The 16,688-nt window shown below is 33.2% G+C and overlaps 2 long non-coding RNA genes across 3 annotated transcripts; both read left to right on the top strand.

Moving 5' to 3' along the window:
* On the top strand, positions 2,775-4,652 carry LOC110270233. The gene is made up of 4 exons (XR_002359529.1): positions 2,775-3,321; positions 3,548-3,702; positions 3,787-4,440; positions 4,516-4,652. It is a non-coding gene; the product is annotated as an uncharacterized LOC110270233 (long non-coding RNA).
* Positions 4,665-6,465, top strand: LOC110270232. Of its 2 annotated transcripts, XR_002359528.1 has the most exons (3): positions 4,665-4,826; positions 4,876-5,285; positions 5,579-6,465. It is a non-coding gene; the product is annotated as an uncharacterized LOC110270232 (long non-coding RNA). The 2 variants fall into 2 exon arrangements; XR_002359527.1 differs by having other exon boundaries at positions 4,876-6,465.

Raw genomic sequence — 16,688 nt, 5'->3', positions numbered from 1 at the left:
TTCTAATATATAAGAAAATAATTATTGGGACTAAAATGTACTAATTTAATAATATGGTTTCCTATTTCAAAGCAAATCAATCATACACTACATAAAGTTATTTGACGAATAATAATGTGAAAAGAAAACTATCATTTAAAAGAAAACTGTCGTAAATTTTTTAATTTTATAAACAATCACGCATAATTATCAAAGTTTTAAAAATTAGATCAGTGATCGAACCACTATAATTATTAATTTATTGGTCTAATCGATTCAACCGTAGTTCAATCAGAATTGCCAAAAAAAAAAAATTTAAAAATCGAATCGGTCGTCAAATCGCTTTAACTATTAGTTTATTTGTTTATATGTTTAATCAGTTTGATCGTGGTTGAATCGAAAAAATTATTTTATAATAGAATAATAAATAAAATATAAATAAATATATTAAAATATAATTATAATCTAATATAAATTTTAAAATATTATCTAAATTTAAGTGATCACTCAAATCAATACTAAAAATCCAATCATGAGAACAAACAAACAAACATAAAAATTACCTCCAAAACCAAAATGAAGTTAAACAAATCACAAACAGAAGATCAACCTTGTAGATGTAGAGCCCATATTGAAACATGTAGTAAAACTCTAGGATTCCTGGAAAAGTAAATAAGACAGGAAGCAATACAACATTTAATATACATTCTTTTATTAAAAGAACTCAATTTATGTTAGCACGAGAATTAAAAGCTTTAACAAAAATTAACAAGATTTAACTAAAATTAACAAAGTTTTCAATACAATTTTAACAATGTTTGCACAAAACTTAACTTGCTTTAATAAAGATTAACAAAGTGTTCAATCCAATTTTAATAAGATCAGCACAATATTTTTACTTTTCAGCACAAAATTTAACAATAGAAAAAGAAGCAAGAAGGAGTCAATAACAGTTATCAATTTATCATCAAGCAATAACAGAGTTATCATTTATCATCAAGCAATGAGCAAAGCTAACCAACCAAGAACAAGCAATGACCACTGAGCATTCAATAAAAATGAAAAACATTTAATAATCATCTAATGATTTGATTTTAGAATAGAGCATTAAAAAAATCGAACAAGTGAGCAATGACCTTCGATCTAAGATGGCGAGCAGACGAAGATGACGGCTAGCACCACAGCGAGCACATGAAGATGAGGACGCTCGAGGAAGAAGTTGCGCGCCTGCGATTGGTGAGTCTGAGAGAATAGGGGTTGCGGCAGACAGGATGAAGACAAAAGCCCATGAGTGCGACGGACGACAGCAGTGGCTCACTCCTTACGGTGGTCACTACTAGAAAACTAGTTATTACAGACGGATATTTCGGACAGATTTTATCGCACGGAAATACAGACGGAATTTTAGAGGGATTTTTGTCGGAAAATAAAAAAAATTGAATTAGCATAAATTACAGACAGAAAAGAGAATCCGTCGATAATTCTGTCGGAAAAATTAATTTTTTTCGTGAGAAATGGTTACAGACGAAAAATATATCTGTAATTAAATGGACAAAAATGCTGCATTTTATTAAATTATTATAGACAGAAAATCCGTCTGTAATTTAAAATTTTCCGTTGAAAATATTAACTTAAACCTAAACTCTACTTCTATCCCCTCGAGCTCCACAGTCCACACTCCACACTCCATAGTCATCTTCCTCTCCATTCACACTCCAAATCTTTCTCCTCAACGCCGCATTCTTTTATCACCGTTGTTTCATCACCACAGTCATCCACCGCATTCTTCCATCATCAACACCTTTGGGACTTCCATCACTCTCGTCATCGTCAATCATCACTCTCGTTAAGCCTAACTCTACTTTTATGAGTATAAACTTTAATCCTCCTTTAGTGACTTTTTCTTCTCTTCAAACCCAACATTGATGGTGAGTATTTGAATTTTCTACTATATTTTCTTCCAGCTAGTTTAATTGCTGCTTGATTTCATTTCCGATTTAGGATTAAGCTAGCATTTGCTTTTGATTTTGTGATTTATTTGGTTGTTGTGATGAATTTTTCATTTAATCAAAGCGTTTCGAATGATGCATGTGAGTTGTTTGATGAAAAGCCTCAGAAATGGGATTCTTCTCCTTCATTTCCTTCTGAGCTTTTTGATTCCAAAGAGTCTCAACCATCACCTTCTTCTGGGATTTTTGGCTCTATATTTTCTCCTCAGTTACCTAAGGTCAATGAATTTTCCTTCATTTTTCCTTTTTCATTCTTATTTATTTAATTCATTTTGTTTCTATCTTTCTGCATTTCATGCTTAGGTTGATGATGATTTCTCCTATGTAACAGATTTTCTTTTACTTTTGCATTTGCTCTTTGATTTTGTTTTTGTTGTTCCTACAACATAGTTCCAAAAAACAAAGATAAGCATTTAATTTGTACATGAAGATGAATTGAATTCAATTAGCTTTTCCAAGTTCTTTGAATCATAACAAAGTTTTCATTGCATATATTTAGACTCATATTAATAAGCATCTCTTAGTGTTTTTTTTTAAATTTTATTTATTTATTTATTTGTGTTGAGTCAGGTATTAGGTAGAGAATCTCTGAGTCATATTAATAAGTTTTATTTATTTATTTTATTTAGTTACTATGATACATTTTTGAAGAAATATAAAGACCTTGCAAATACACGGAATTGGATTCAATCATTACTTGGTAAGTATTTATTCCTCTTATGATGACATATTTTTCTTTGAACCAAATCAAGTCTGCCTTAATATCTCTCTTTATCAAACAATTTGGATTTTGGATCTGCAGTTGCTCTGTCATATTCGGAACAAATACTAGATGGGAGTTTATGGGGTTCGGAACAAATTTTTTTACTAATTTAATGTTATGTAATTGAATATACTTATAAAACTATTTTACATTACATATTGAATTCATCTTATTTTGCCTAATAGATTAATTAGCATTATATATATTATGAAGAATGATTTTATTAATATAGTGTTTCTTTTCCTTATTTATTTATTAGAACGGAGAGAGAGCAAGAGATTAGGAGGGTGTAAATTAATCTTTATTTAAGAGCTTCAGCAGTGAATGGTACAACAGTTTTTTGACATAGTTTCTCACATACTTTTACCTCTTCTCTATCTGTCTATTTACGGCGGCCATCAACAGGTATCCATCAACCAACCCCACTTATTTATCTTAAACTCCTTCTAGCCGTTGCGAAGGCCTTAAGGCAAGTAGCTGAAGGAAAAGCTTCTGCTCAAGCTGAGGCCGCTGAATGGAAATGAAAATTTGAGTTGGAGAGGGTGTGGAATCTGCAGTTTGATTCTACAGGTCCTTATAATTTTATAATGCAAGTTTCACTTTCTGTGTACACATTTCCTGTTTTATAACAGTTGATATTGCGGAAGAAACAATAAACTTTTTTCATCTGCCTGAACAGCAAAATCAATTTTATTTGTTTACTTGAGATTATTTGTTTACTTGAGTTATTTTAATGTAAAACAGAATATTATATTGATATAAGGTTTTGGGTTTAATTTAATGTGTTGTTTTTCAGGCCTGGTGTGTGGGGAAATGAAGGTGGTCAAGTGTAGCAAAATTATTTCCTCATCAAACTATTCATTTCATATGGTTAATGGAATTATTCAAGATTGGATAAAGAGAAAGCTTATATAAATATCATATGAAACAACTAGCTCAAGTTCTTGGAAGGTCCTTCTTTCTCAATCTCAATGCCTAATTTGCTTCTTTTTTTTCCTCCTGTTTTGATTTTTGAGTTTTCTGCTAACTATGTAGTGAGGAAGAGGTTAAGAAGAAGATATACTCTGTTTCCACTACTTGGCACCCTGATTTCCGAAGAGCTTTCTTACAAAGTTAAAGGTAGGTTTAACCGCTACATTTTTTCTGATTCATCTTCCCATCAGTTCTTGCTTTTCATTAATGTCGATGCTTATTAGATTTGTTTTCATTGCTTGCATGTGTTAAATTCTGATTTGCAAAGCATTTTTGATATCACAATTGCTTTGTATTTAAAAGATTCCTCAACACTCTTATTTCTTGATGAACCAACAAGTGAACTTGACACTGCTGCCTCTTACTATGTCATGAAAAGAATTAAATCCCTTGATCATAAAGATACCATTTAAAGGACAGTTATTGCATCAATCCATCAGCTTAGTGCTGAAGTTTTTCAATTCTTTGATAATCTCTATTTGCTCTCTGCTGGCAAAACAGTTTACTTTGGACCTTCTTCTGCTGCAATTCAGGTTAATATACAACTAAGAACCAACTAACTAACTAGTTCATATTTTCAATGCCTATCATTTCTATAATACTATCATAAGAACATCATCTTGTATGTAGTTTTTCACTTCCAATGGTTTTTCTTGTCCTGCTCTTCAAAACCCCTCAGATCATATGCTAAAAACTATAAACAAGGACTTCGATCAGGTAATAAGATTTCCAATGCCACTTTTCTTTTCATTAACAATTCAATTGTTCTAAATGAGAAACTTGTTGTGCAAGGAAAATGAGATGCCTCCTGATGATGGTGGGAATGGAATCATACCAACGGAAGAAGTAATCCAGATTCTTGTAAACTCATATAACTCATCTGAGATGAACCAACAAGTTCAAGCTGAAGTAGCAATGCTTTCTGAAACGGTATATGGCACTTAAGGAGGTTTTTGAAAGTTTGGATTTAACTGGGTATGAATTATTTTTCTACTGAATTTTCATCTAATGACTTGTATAAAGATGCTTGCATAAGTCGTTTCGGAGGAACAATTGAGTGCTGCTGAAATGGGACAAAGAATTAAGCTATTACAAGAAGATAGGTATTTATTTTACAAAAATGCACTTTTCTATTTATACTTATCTGAATAGGTTCCTCTTGAGCTTCCATTTTCAAAGGGAGAAGCCATGGATGATCCAACTTGCCTCTGTTACTTGCATCTCTTTGGCTGCTAAAGTTGAAGAAACTCAAGTGCCTCTTCTCTTGGACCTTCAAGTACATATTTTTTTTCTCCTTTATATCAGAAAACTCATCATGATGTATCTAATAATGTGATTATTTGATCATGAATCATCATTAAATTGAACACTTTTGAGGATTTAATTTAGCTTGTGTCGTACACTTGTTTAATAGACTTAAGTTTTGGAAGAGCAGGAAATTGTTTCTGTTAGGAAATTAACCAACTGGATAAACCCTTGGGGGGAAAAAATTAAATTGTTGCTGCTGGTGCTGGATTATCCTTAGTTGACTCAGTGGTGATCTCTCAACCTGGCTTATCTCTGTAAGTTGATTGCATTTGTTGTTTAGAATCGCGGTGATCAAAGAGCAAAAAGAGAGAATATGCAGAAAGCGAAGAATATGAAAATTTACTAGAATAAGAAAAATGGTTATTACAATTTGGTCTACAATTTGATCATGTAGTAATAACTAATCTTGATTTACAACTCATATCAAAGTGATAAACTTCTATATATGCTAATAGCATTTTCTAAATTCATGGCTTACTTATTTTTTTTAGTTATTTATTATTATTTTTTTAATGAAAATGTGCATCTTTGTCTGTTATTAACTTAGTTGTAGGCCGATTTTTTGCCTTTGAGAAAGCTCACAAGTTGGACCCTAGTTCAAGTGGTTGAGGTGTTCGCCAATTCAAAACTGCACTTCTCCAACGCCTGAAAAGAGTAAGTGCTAGTGTGTTTGTCTTCACCATAATCTGTTTGTTCTAGATATGCATGTTCTGCATTAGTTTGCTTTTTGGGGAAATGGACTTTGTATATTGTCATGGGTGCTGATTGAGATAATTCTTGGTATACTGTGTTGTACCTTTTTCTCTTCTCATAGATAAAGTATGGAACTATTATTAACCCACTAAAAGATATGCTGTTGAAAGCTGAACTTGGGTCAGTTCTTGCTAATTTATGAATTCTGCATTGTTTACAAACAGCAGTTTCTTTCTGTGTTGAAGTCTTGAAGAGGTCTAATATCTAATTTATAATTATTTTTGTCATGGTTTAAGGATGACATATCATTATGAATATTTCTAGTATAGTGGTATGTCAATATAGAATGCATTGTTGTATCTACATTTATTTAGCAGGTGGAGTGGAACTGTTTCTGCTGTTGTTTCTATGGAGGTTAGCTTCAGATACATCATATGGTCACATACAACTTCCTTTCTTTTTTTTCTATGCACATAGTCACATACACTTACCAGTTACGACCCTGTTTATTAATGGGCCTTGTTGCCTTAGTGCCTTGCATATTCGTTTTCATTAGTTTATGAAGAAAAAGTAAAATTGGTGAAAATAATAAAAATTTATATTTTGTTATTAATTTATCTTTCACAAAATCCTAGAATTAGAAAACATTGAAATATGAAAACAAACTCTTGACTTTATTTTCATTAACCTGAACGAGGAATTGCATGAATATAAACATGACCGGCACTCATTTAATTGATTTTTTTTTTGTAATATAGTTTCTACATTATTGAAGCTATGTTAACTTCTTTTACATTTATTTTTTTTCTATATTAGTTTTGCTATCAGACATTTATTTTTTTTTTAAAATAAGTCCCCAATGCCCATTGCATCTTAAATTAATGTTGAACGTGAACAAGTTGCATCGGACAGTGTTGGCAGCAACATTTAGCAGAATTGGAATCAAATCACTATCCTCTTCTCTGATTTATTATCATTACTTGAGACTAGAGACATCAAAGACATGTGATACTATTACTAATTCACTAAGTCAAAGATAAACTTATCTATGACTTGATCAACTTAGTATTTGTAATAAATTTACAGTTTGTTTTATGGGTCCCTAAACCTTAGCAAAGATTTATGTAAGCATGTATTTCATTTCATTAGTTACTATAACACTGTATTCTAACTTCTATGAGCATTAGTTGCCACTTCTATGTGGATCAATAAGCCATTTCATTAGTTACTATAACACTGTATAATTGATAAAAGAAATGGAGAAATGTAATATGTTGCACTCCTCTCTTGTATATTTTTTGTTTTTTGTGTTAAGAGATATTGACAAGAAATGAGAATATAAAAAAGATTTATTTTACGCTATAAAAGAAGAGTGTAAAAAATTATCATTTATCAAAAGTTACCTGAATTCTCTTTTGACTAAAACAAAGAACAAGTTGACTGGAACATTTCGGGCGCTGAAGAGCTTGGAGAGTATGACTTATTTGTAAGTGATAGCTAGAACCTATTTACAATTCTATTATGTAAGATTCAACTAAAGTTTATTAACAACTTGTCAAGTATTACATTTGAACTTTGCTTAATTAGTCTTTGTTTCATGAAATTGTGATCACTATCCATTAGAAACCTTTCTTCCAACAATCTTCAAGGAATAAATAAATTCCAATCAATAACTTAGCACTTTATTGCAACTTCCCGGCAACGGCGCCAAAAAGTGGCAGAAATTGGCGAGTTAAGAAATTATTATAAGAGATACGTTGAGAGTATAGTTCTTACCAACCAAAAATCTGCTTACCAATTTAGAAGGGTTGTCACAAAATTAGAATCAAAATACTGGGAGTATGAATCCCAGGTCATCTCCCAACGAGTTGTAGAAAGATGTGCTATTTTATTAATCAGATATTTTTCAAAAGGGGTTGAGTTTGATAGACAGAAAATTAAATCAGAGAATTTGTATAATTTAAATAAAAACCTTGACCGGGAGCAGATTAGTCGGAAGTCCTATCCTTGTTGGAGTTTTTCCAAGATCAAATTGATAATTGAAGGTTGTCTACTCAGTTATCATTTACCAGATAAAGGAAAGTTAAGCAAGTTGGAAGTCAGTTTCTATTCACAAGTTCTAATCCTCTCCCTTGGGAAGGACTAGTGTCAGTGACTAGAGGGCGACCCAACGCTAAACCCAATTATAATTTTACTCTTGAGCATTCCAACTCAAAGTTCTCCTTTCAACCAACTCCCAATCAAGTTATGAAACTACTCGCTCATTATAAATGTAAAATTCACGAAATAAGAAAGGGGAATAAAGCAAGACATGATAAATAATAATCAAAAGGATCAATTAAAAATAAAAATAGTTCTTGTATTAATAAATTCTAAAAATAATCCAATAGTAACTCTGAATAAATTAAGGATATGAAAGAGTAAGTGACAAGTAAGGAAACAAACTAGAATGATGAAGTCTTGACGGAGGTAATAACTCTTCTCAATATCCCAATCCAAAAAGCAATAAAATCAAAATCATAAGAACTATGAATGTGTAGAGAGAGAACCTAGAGGAGGAGTAAACTCAGATCTAAAAACTAAAATTACGCGGAATGAATGTTGTTGTTGGTCTTTGCATGTTTCCTGGCTCTAATATGCTTTTCTGGGCCAAAAACTGGGTCAAAACAGGGCCCAAAATCGCCCCCAGCAAATTCTGCAGATTCTGCAGATCGCGCACGTCACGCGAGCGCGTCATCCACGCATTCGCGTCATCCAGCGTTTTGCCTTGCCACGCGTGCGCGTCGTCCACGCATTCGCGTCACTTATGCAGTTTCCAATCCATGCGTTTGCGTCAGGCACGCGAGCGCGTCACTGCAATTTCCTCTATTTCGCACGATCGCGTGAGCCATGCGTCTGCGTCACTTCTCGCTAGTTATCTCCTCAATTTCTTGTGTTCCTTTCATTTTTGCAAGCCTCCTTTCCAATCTCCAAGTCATTCATGCCTTATAAAGCCTGAAACACTTAACACATAGATCACGGCATCGAATGGAATAAAGGAGAATTAAAATACATAATTAAAAGTCTTTAGGACACAGTTTCCAACCATGGAGTAATTTTGGGAAGGAATTGTAAATACATGCTAAATTAATGAATAAGTGGGTAAAGATTCGATAAAACCACACAATTAAACACAATATAAACCATAAAATAATGGTTTATCAACCTCCCCACACTTAGACATTAGCATGTCCTCATGCTTAGTTGAAGAAGATAAAATCAATGAGCAGGAACATGTAAAACTCATGCAATGCAATGCAACCTATACATATGAATGCAACTATATGATTCTTGTCCACTTGGTCAAAAGTAAATAAGCCCTTCAAGACAATCACGAATCAAAGATTGGGTAGCTAGGTATGAAATTTAAGTTATATAGAATATATATATGTGTATTAGGTGAAAGCTTGGGTTAATTAAAGATTCAATTTATAAGCTTACTTAGCCATATATGTACCCTTACCCCTACCTTGGCCCCATTACAATCTTGAAAAGACCTCATGATGTTTGCATTGGTACATTAAATGTTGTTGATTGGTTGGGAGAAGAACAAAAATTAGAAAGCATGATTAGAGAAGGATAAAGTGATTACTCTATACACTAGAGAGATTAGAGCGTACATACATCATCAGTGAGGGTTCAATGCCTAAATTCTATGTTCCCTGCTTTCATGAGCTACCTTCTTGCATTTTTATCTGTCCTTACTGTATAAGAATTGAATTAGTGGAATTTGATTCGTGATTGTCTTGAAGGGCTTATTTACTTTTGACCAAGTGGACAAGAATCATATAGTTGCATTCATATGTATAGGTTGCATTGCACTGCATGAGTTTTACATGTTCCTGCTCATTGATTTTATCTCCTTCAACTAAGCATGAGGACATGCTAATGTCTAAGTGTGGGGAGGTTGATAAACCATTATTTTATGGTTTATATTGTGTTTAATTGTGTGGTTTTATCGAATCTTTACCCACTTATTCATTAATTTAGCATGTATTTACAATTCCTTCCTAAAATTACTCCATGGTTGGAAACTGCGTCCTAGAGACTTTTAATTATGTATTTTAATTTCCTTTATTCCATTCGATGCCGTGATCTATGTGTTAAGTGTTTCAGGCTTTATAGGGCATGAATGACTTGGAGATTGGAAATGAGGCTTGCAAAAATGGAAGAAACACAAGAAATTGAGGAGATGACCAGCGAGAAGCGACGCAGACGCATGGCTCATGCGATCGCGCGAAATAGAGGAAATTGCAGTGACGCGCTCGCGTGCCTGACGCGAATGCATGGATTGGAAATTGCACAAGTGACGCGAATGCGTGGACGACGCGCATGCATGGCAAGGCAAAATGTTGGATGACGCGAATGCGTGAATGACGCGCTCGCGTGACGTGCGCGATCTGCAGAATCTGCAGAATTCGCTGGGGGCGATTTTGGGCCCTGTTTTGACCCAGTTTTTGGCCCAAAAAAGCATATTAGAGCCAGGAAACATGCAGAGACCAAGAACAACATTCATTCCGTGTAATTTTAGTTTTTAGATCTGAGTTTACTCCTCCTCTAGGTTCTATCTCTATACATTCATAGTTCTTAGGATTTTGATTTTATTGCTTTTTGGATTGGGATATTGAGAAGAGTTATTACCTCCGTCAAGACTTCATCATTCTAGTTTGTTTCCTTACTTGTCACTTACTCTTTCATATCCTTAATTTATTCAGAGTTACTATTGGATTATTTTTAGAATTTATTAATACAAGAACTATTTTTATTTTTGTTGATCCTTTTGATTATTATTTATCATGTCTTGCTTTATTCCCCTGTCTTATTTCGTGAATTTTATATTTATAATGAGCGAGTAGTTCCATAACTTGATTGGGAGTTGGTTGAAAGGAGAACCTTGAGTCAGAATGCTCAAGAGTAAAATTATAATTGGGTTTAGCGTTGGGTCATCCTCTAGTCACTAACACTAGTCCTTCCCAAGGAAGAGGATTAGAACTTGTGAATAGAAACTGACTTCCAACTTGCTTAACTTTCCTTTATCTGGTAAAGGATAACTGAGCAGACAACCTTCAATTATCAATTTGATCTTGGGAAAACTCTAACAAGGATAGGACTTCCGACTAATCTGCTCCCGGTCAAGGTTTTTATTTAAATTACACAAATTCTCTGATTTAATTTTCTGTCTATCAAACTCAACCCCTTTTGGAAAACATCTGATTAATAAAATAGCACATCTTTCTGCAACTCGTTGGGAGACGACCTGGGATTCATACTCCCAGTATTTTGATTATAATTTTGTGACAACCCTTCTAAATTGATAAGCGAATTTTTAGTTGGTAAGAACTATACTCGCAACGTATCTCTTATAATAATTTTTTAACTCGCCAATTTCCGCCACGTCAGGCCTATTCCAATCAGCTATCACGGATTGGTAATTTGGATACATTGTAAGTATGAATCATTTAATGTATCTACTTATGTAAAATGTAAATCTCTCTGGTTCACACTGATGATTTATTCTAATAGAATTTGCTAATCTTAGAAGTGTTATGGACATGCAAGTCATTTATCTTTTTTTCTCATATGAATCTGTTTTCTCCTTTGATTACTTCCTTTTTTCTCAATAATGATTCTGTTTACAATGAACTAGATTCTAATCCAACAGGAAGTGGATGTGATTCAGAAGAAGCTACTGTTGAGGAATCTAATGAGAATAAAGATGCTATGGACCTTGAGATTCGTTCAACAGAGAATGTGGTGGGAAAACTAGTAAGAACAAAGCACCATAAGGAAATTACTTTTCCTTTGGTAATCAACTCTTCTGAATCAAAACCTATCAGGTTCAAGAAGAATTCATGCACATATGGCTGATGGATGCTGATTCATGTCCATTTTTTGAGAAATAATTCAGTTAATCTTTCTGTAATATATGTAAAATTGTGTAAAATTTAGTATGGTTGAACAATATACTGAGGATTATATTGATAATACACTTTGTTTATGTTTTGAATTATATTGACTTGCTTATTTATAATAATTTTCTTTTAGTTTTATAATACGATGAATTTGTTTATTTTTTGTAATATTATAAATATTCGAATACAAATTAGATAAAATTTGTATTAAATTTATATTTATTTTGTATGAAAACAAGTTTATTTTGTAATTAGAAAAATAAAAAATTCTATTTTACCTTATTGACGAATTTACAGACGAATTTTCTGTCTGTAATTAGAATGTGAGATGATTTCCCAAGATTCAAATTACAAACAGAAAATCCGTTTGAAAATCTGTCTGTAACTACAGACGGAAAATTTGTTAGAAAGTTCATCATTTTCGGGAAATGGATGGAGAATTTATAGAGGAAAAATCCGTCGGTAACTGGTAAAAATCCATCGGTAATTTTTCGACGAAAAAAATCCGTTAGTAAATAATTTCCGACGGGACTTTTACAGAGGGACAAAATCTGTCGGTAACCAAAAATTCGTCTGTAATAAAAACTAAATCTGTCTGTAAATCTGTCTGTATTAATCCATTTTCTAGTTGTGGGTGGTGGAGGCTACGGTTGTGGACAGCTCTGCTTTCAGTGCTTTGTTGCTTTCTGAAGAAAGGGGCTAGGCTAGGGATTGGAGTTTGAAGAATGGGTTAGGGGCACAAAGAAGGCACGCACGAAGCGGGAAGCTCTTGAGCATGACGGACGATGGCGAGTAAGTGATTGATGAGTCCGAACAAGGGTTGAAGAGCGAACACTGACAGCATGAAGAGGGAAACTCCTGAGTGCCATGGACGGCGACAGCAACAGTCTCTCACTCCGATAGACGGATGACGAACAGTGACAGCGACAGCGATTTGTGGATGCTAGGGTTTTTCTTTAGTGAGGGGAGTTTGCTTTCTCATTTTGAAGGAATGCGATTGATGCGTGAGCATTTTTCTTTATTTTCTTGTTATTTTAGATATGAATTTATTGAGTTTTATTGAGATTTTAGTGTTTGAAGCCTATTTTGGATGCTACTTTTAGTCGTTCTATTGTTTTGATCATTTTAGGTGAAGTTTAGATCAGTTTGACAGATTCTGTACAAAAGAAAAGAGAAGAATTTTAGTTCTGTTGAGCTGGCACTAAACGCTGCATCTGGCATTTAGTGTCCAAGCGCTTTGAAATGCGTGCAGCCACTCTGTCAAGCTGGCGTTAAACGCAGACATGGGCGTTTAGAGCCAGGTGCCTCGTAACATGTGCGAGCTCACTGCCTTGAGGGAGGCTAAACGCCAAGCCTAGCGTTTCGCGCCAGGAAGACAGCAACAAGTAGAAAGATTACTGCCTCGTGGAGCGCAGATCCAATTTCAACAAAGGGGCTTCATTTAGATTAGGGTTATAATTATTGTATTTTATTTTGTTTTGGTTACTTTTATTTAGAAACATAATCTTTTGGGCTTTAGTAGTTATTATTTTATTTTATTTTCAAATCAAATTATGTTAGATATAAAAAGGAAAAAGATTTAGCCCTTTGGGCAGCTCTTCTCTTCTATAGCATTCTAGTTTCACATACTTTTGAACTCTAGTTTTTTCTTTGAGTCATGAGCAACTAAACCTCCCTTGTTAAGGTTAGGAGCTCTGTTTATTCTATGGATTAATGCTATTGTCACTCTATTTTAATTAATGTATTGATTTAAATTCAACGATTACTTTCGCTATTCATCTTATGAATTTGAGTGTATTGGAAAATAACTCTTGTTCTACATGAATTCTTATTGATTCTTAGAAAAGTTATCTCACCTGAATACTAGCTTGAAAGTAAATTCTTCCTAAATCACTAAGTGCCTGGACTTAACGGGATACGTGACATATAATCCTCTTATATTTGGGTAATTACGATTTTTGTGGCTAATAAACTAGAATTAAACCTAACCCTTTAATCTATATTAAGTGACCAAGGAATTGGTAGTTGATTAGGTTAGAGGAGACTAAATCGCTAAGGAATTAGGGTTTAGTCAATTACAATTTCCCATTAATTGAATTTTGTATGATTAAAGTAGTTGGTAAGAAATATTATCCGAAAAATAAATATCTCTAAAACCTTAACTGTTCTCTCATATAATTCTCACAACTCGTCCATTGCTTGATTTATTAATTACTGCTTGATGCTTTTGAATCCTAAAATACTATTTTCTACTTGTCTGACTAAGTGAATCATTCGATTATTGTTGCTCGGTCTATCAATCCTCGTGGGATCGACCCTCACTCACCTAAGGTATTACTTGGTACGACTCGATGCACTTGCTGGTTCAGTTGTGGTATTCTAATTCCATACTAGCGATTGGAGAGAAGGGGGCTGAAGTGCTGAACGCGTGCAATTCCTTACAAAATGACGTCGTTTCCTATGAACTGGCCCGATCTAGGTCCAGTTTGACCGACCGGTTCACAGACGATTCAACGATTCGTTTTTGGTTTGTGGTTGGACTGGTCATACTAGCTGGTCCAGTCTAATTTTTAGAACCATGATAATTATATTAATTTGTTCCGAAAATAGAAGACATAAGAAGTTGTATTGCTTTGAAGACATAAGGACAATGAATGATGTAACTTATGATACTTTTAAAGATGTCTACTTTGCTATTGGGTTGTTTGTAAGATGATAAGAATTTCATAGATGTCTTAAATGAGGCTGGTACTTGGACATCTACATCATATGTGAGGAGGCTATTTGTAATTTTACTGGTATCAAACAGTCTTTCAAGACCTAACTTTGTCTGGAAAAATTGTTGGCCGCAACTTTTAGATGATATTCTACATAGAAATTGAAGGCATTTGAACATGAATGCTATAACTTTAATATCCTATTTCTATCTTTTATAACTTCAAAGAATGTTTTATGGCTAGAGATAGTTTGTTGAACTAACTTTTTTTAAACTATCATAGATTTAATTTTGTCTTATGAGGATATCAAGAATTTTGTATTATCAGACATAAAAGATATCATGCATTCTTATGGAAGGAGCTTGTAAGAATATCCTCTAATGTCAATCCTTTCTGGTAGTAACTGATTGCAGAATAAAAGACTAATAATAGAGGAACTCAGATATGACAAACATTAATTAGAGACCTTATCATCATCGATGTTGTGCAGGTGACTATGGAGCAGAAAAAATGACAGAGTTATGAGGACTATAAACATATTCGAAAGAGGATTTTTTTTTTCCTTTATGGTCACGGTGGTTGTGGTAAAATGTTCCTTTACAACTTGAAGTCATCAAAAGTTAGATCAAAAAGTAAAATAGTGCTTAATATGGCTTCTAATAGAATAGTCTTGCTTCTCTTACCAAATAGTAAGGTTGTACACTCTAGATTCAAGATCCGACAACTCTCATCCCTCCCAAATTGTTAATAAGGACATATTTAATAATCTGAGATAAGACATCTATGCTTAGCCGGTATTGTTATGAGGCACCGGATAGATGTTTAAGAAATATTATAAGGCACATATTAATTGCTAATGGCAAGCGTCCATTCGGGAAAAGGCGGTTGTACTTAGTAGAGACTTTAAACAAATATCGCTTGTAATTTCTAGAGGATCTTGACAAGATATAGTGATGCAACCATAAATTCTTCGTACCTTTGGAAGTTTGTTAAAGTTCTACAACTGTCAAGGAACATGAGGCTAACTATGGTATGTGAAAATTAAAACCAACAGAAAATCAAGGAATTTAGATATTGGTTATTAAAAGTTGGTGATGACCTACTAGAAGATAGACTAGATGGAGAGTCAGAAATTAAAATTCCTATGGATATGATAGTTTTAGATTCCAAACAAGCATTTGATGAGTTAATTGACCTTGTCTTTCCAAGCTTAGTGCATAGTTATTTAATGTCAAGCAATTACTTTAATAATTGATTAATACTAGGACTGACTTTAGATGTTGTTGACAAGATAAATAGTCACCTACTATCAATTGTTCCTAGTGATGAAAAGGTGTATCTTAGTTCAGACAATCTTTGTATTAAAGAAGGTGATATGAAAAGCCACTTGAAATTCTTTGGTCTAGAAGTATTAAATGCTCTTAATTATTCTGATCATAAGCTTACACTCATGATTGGTGTTCTGATAATGCTAATTAGGAACATAGACCAGTCATTTGACTTATGCAATGGTACGCGATTAAATGTTAAGAGACTTGAAAATTACTTGGTTGAATGTGAAATACTAATAGGGACCAAAATAGGAGGAATTATATTAATTCCCAGAATAAATATGGTTCCAAATGATGACAGCATTCCAATCAAGTTCCAAAGAAGACAATTTTCATTGATGGTGTCTTTTGTTTGACAATCAACAATGCTCAAGGACAAACGTTAAAAATCGTGGGTTTATACTACCGATACCTGTTTTTACGTATGGACAGTTATATGTGGCACTTTTAAGAGTTAAGAGCAAGCAAGGGATAAAAAGTTTTAATTCAAAATCATGAAGGAGTCTCTGAGAATTGCACGATTAATGTTGTGTATAGAGAAATCTTTGATAAATTGAAATAATTAGATATTGGTTTAATCAATTGATATCTCTTTGTTGTTAATTATGTTTTTTTCATATTTTTTTTGGTAGTTGGATGAAAATTTTAATATAAATAATGTTTAAATTTTATATGATATATGATTAAAGATATAGTCTATGAATGTACAATGATCAATGTTGGAGATATAAACTAAAGTTTTGGTTATTTACAAAAAAAAATATGTACGCACATTTTTTTCATAGAAATTAAGACATTGATTTATTGTATACTATGCTTTTTTTTAATTAATCCAATTATTTTGTAAATTTCTTTGTTATGTACTTTTATTTAGTATGGGCGCAAGTCAGTCTCTTCAAGTGGAAGCAATCATAGGGGGTTCTAGTCCGAGGTAAGTCTTCCTCTATCATTGCCACCAATGAATT

This window comes from Arachis ipaensis, chromosome B03, assembly GCF_000816755.2.
Source record: "Arachis ipaensis cultivar K30076 chromosome B03, Araip1.1, whole genome shotgun sequence".
Lineage (NCBI taxonomy): Eukaryota > Viridiplantae > Streptophyta > Magnoliopsida > Fabales > Fabaceae > Arachis > Arachis ipaensis.
This window is presented reverse-complemented; position numbering and strand designations above follow the sequence as displayed.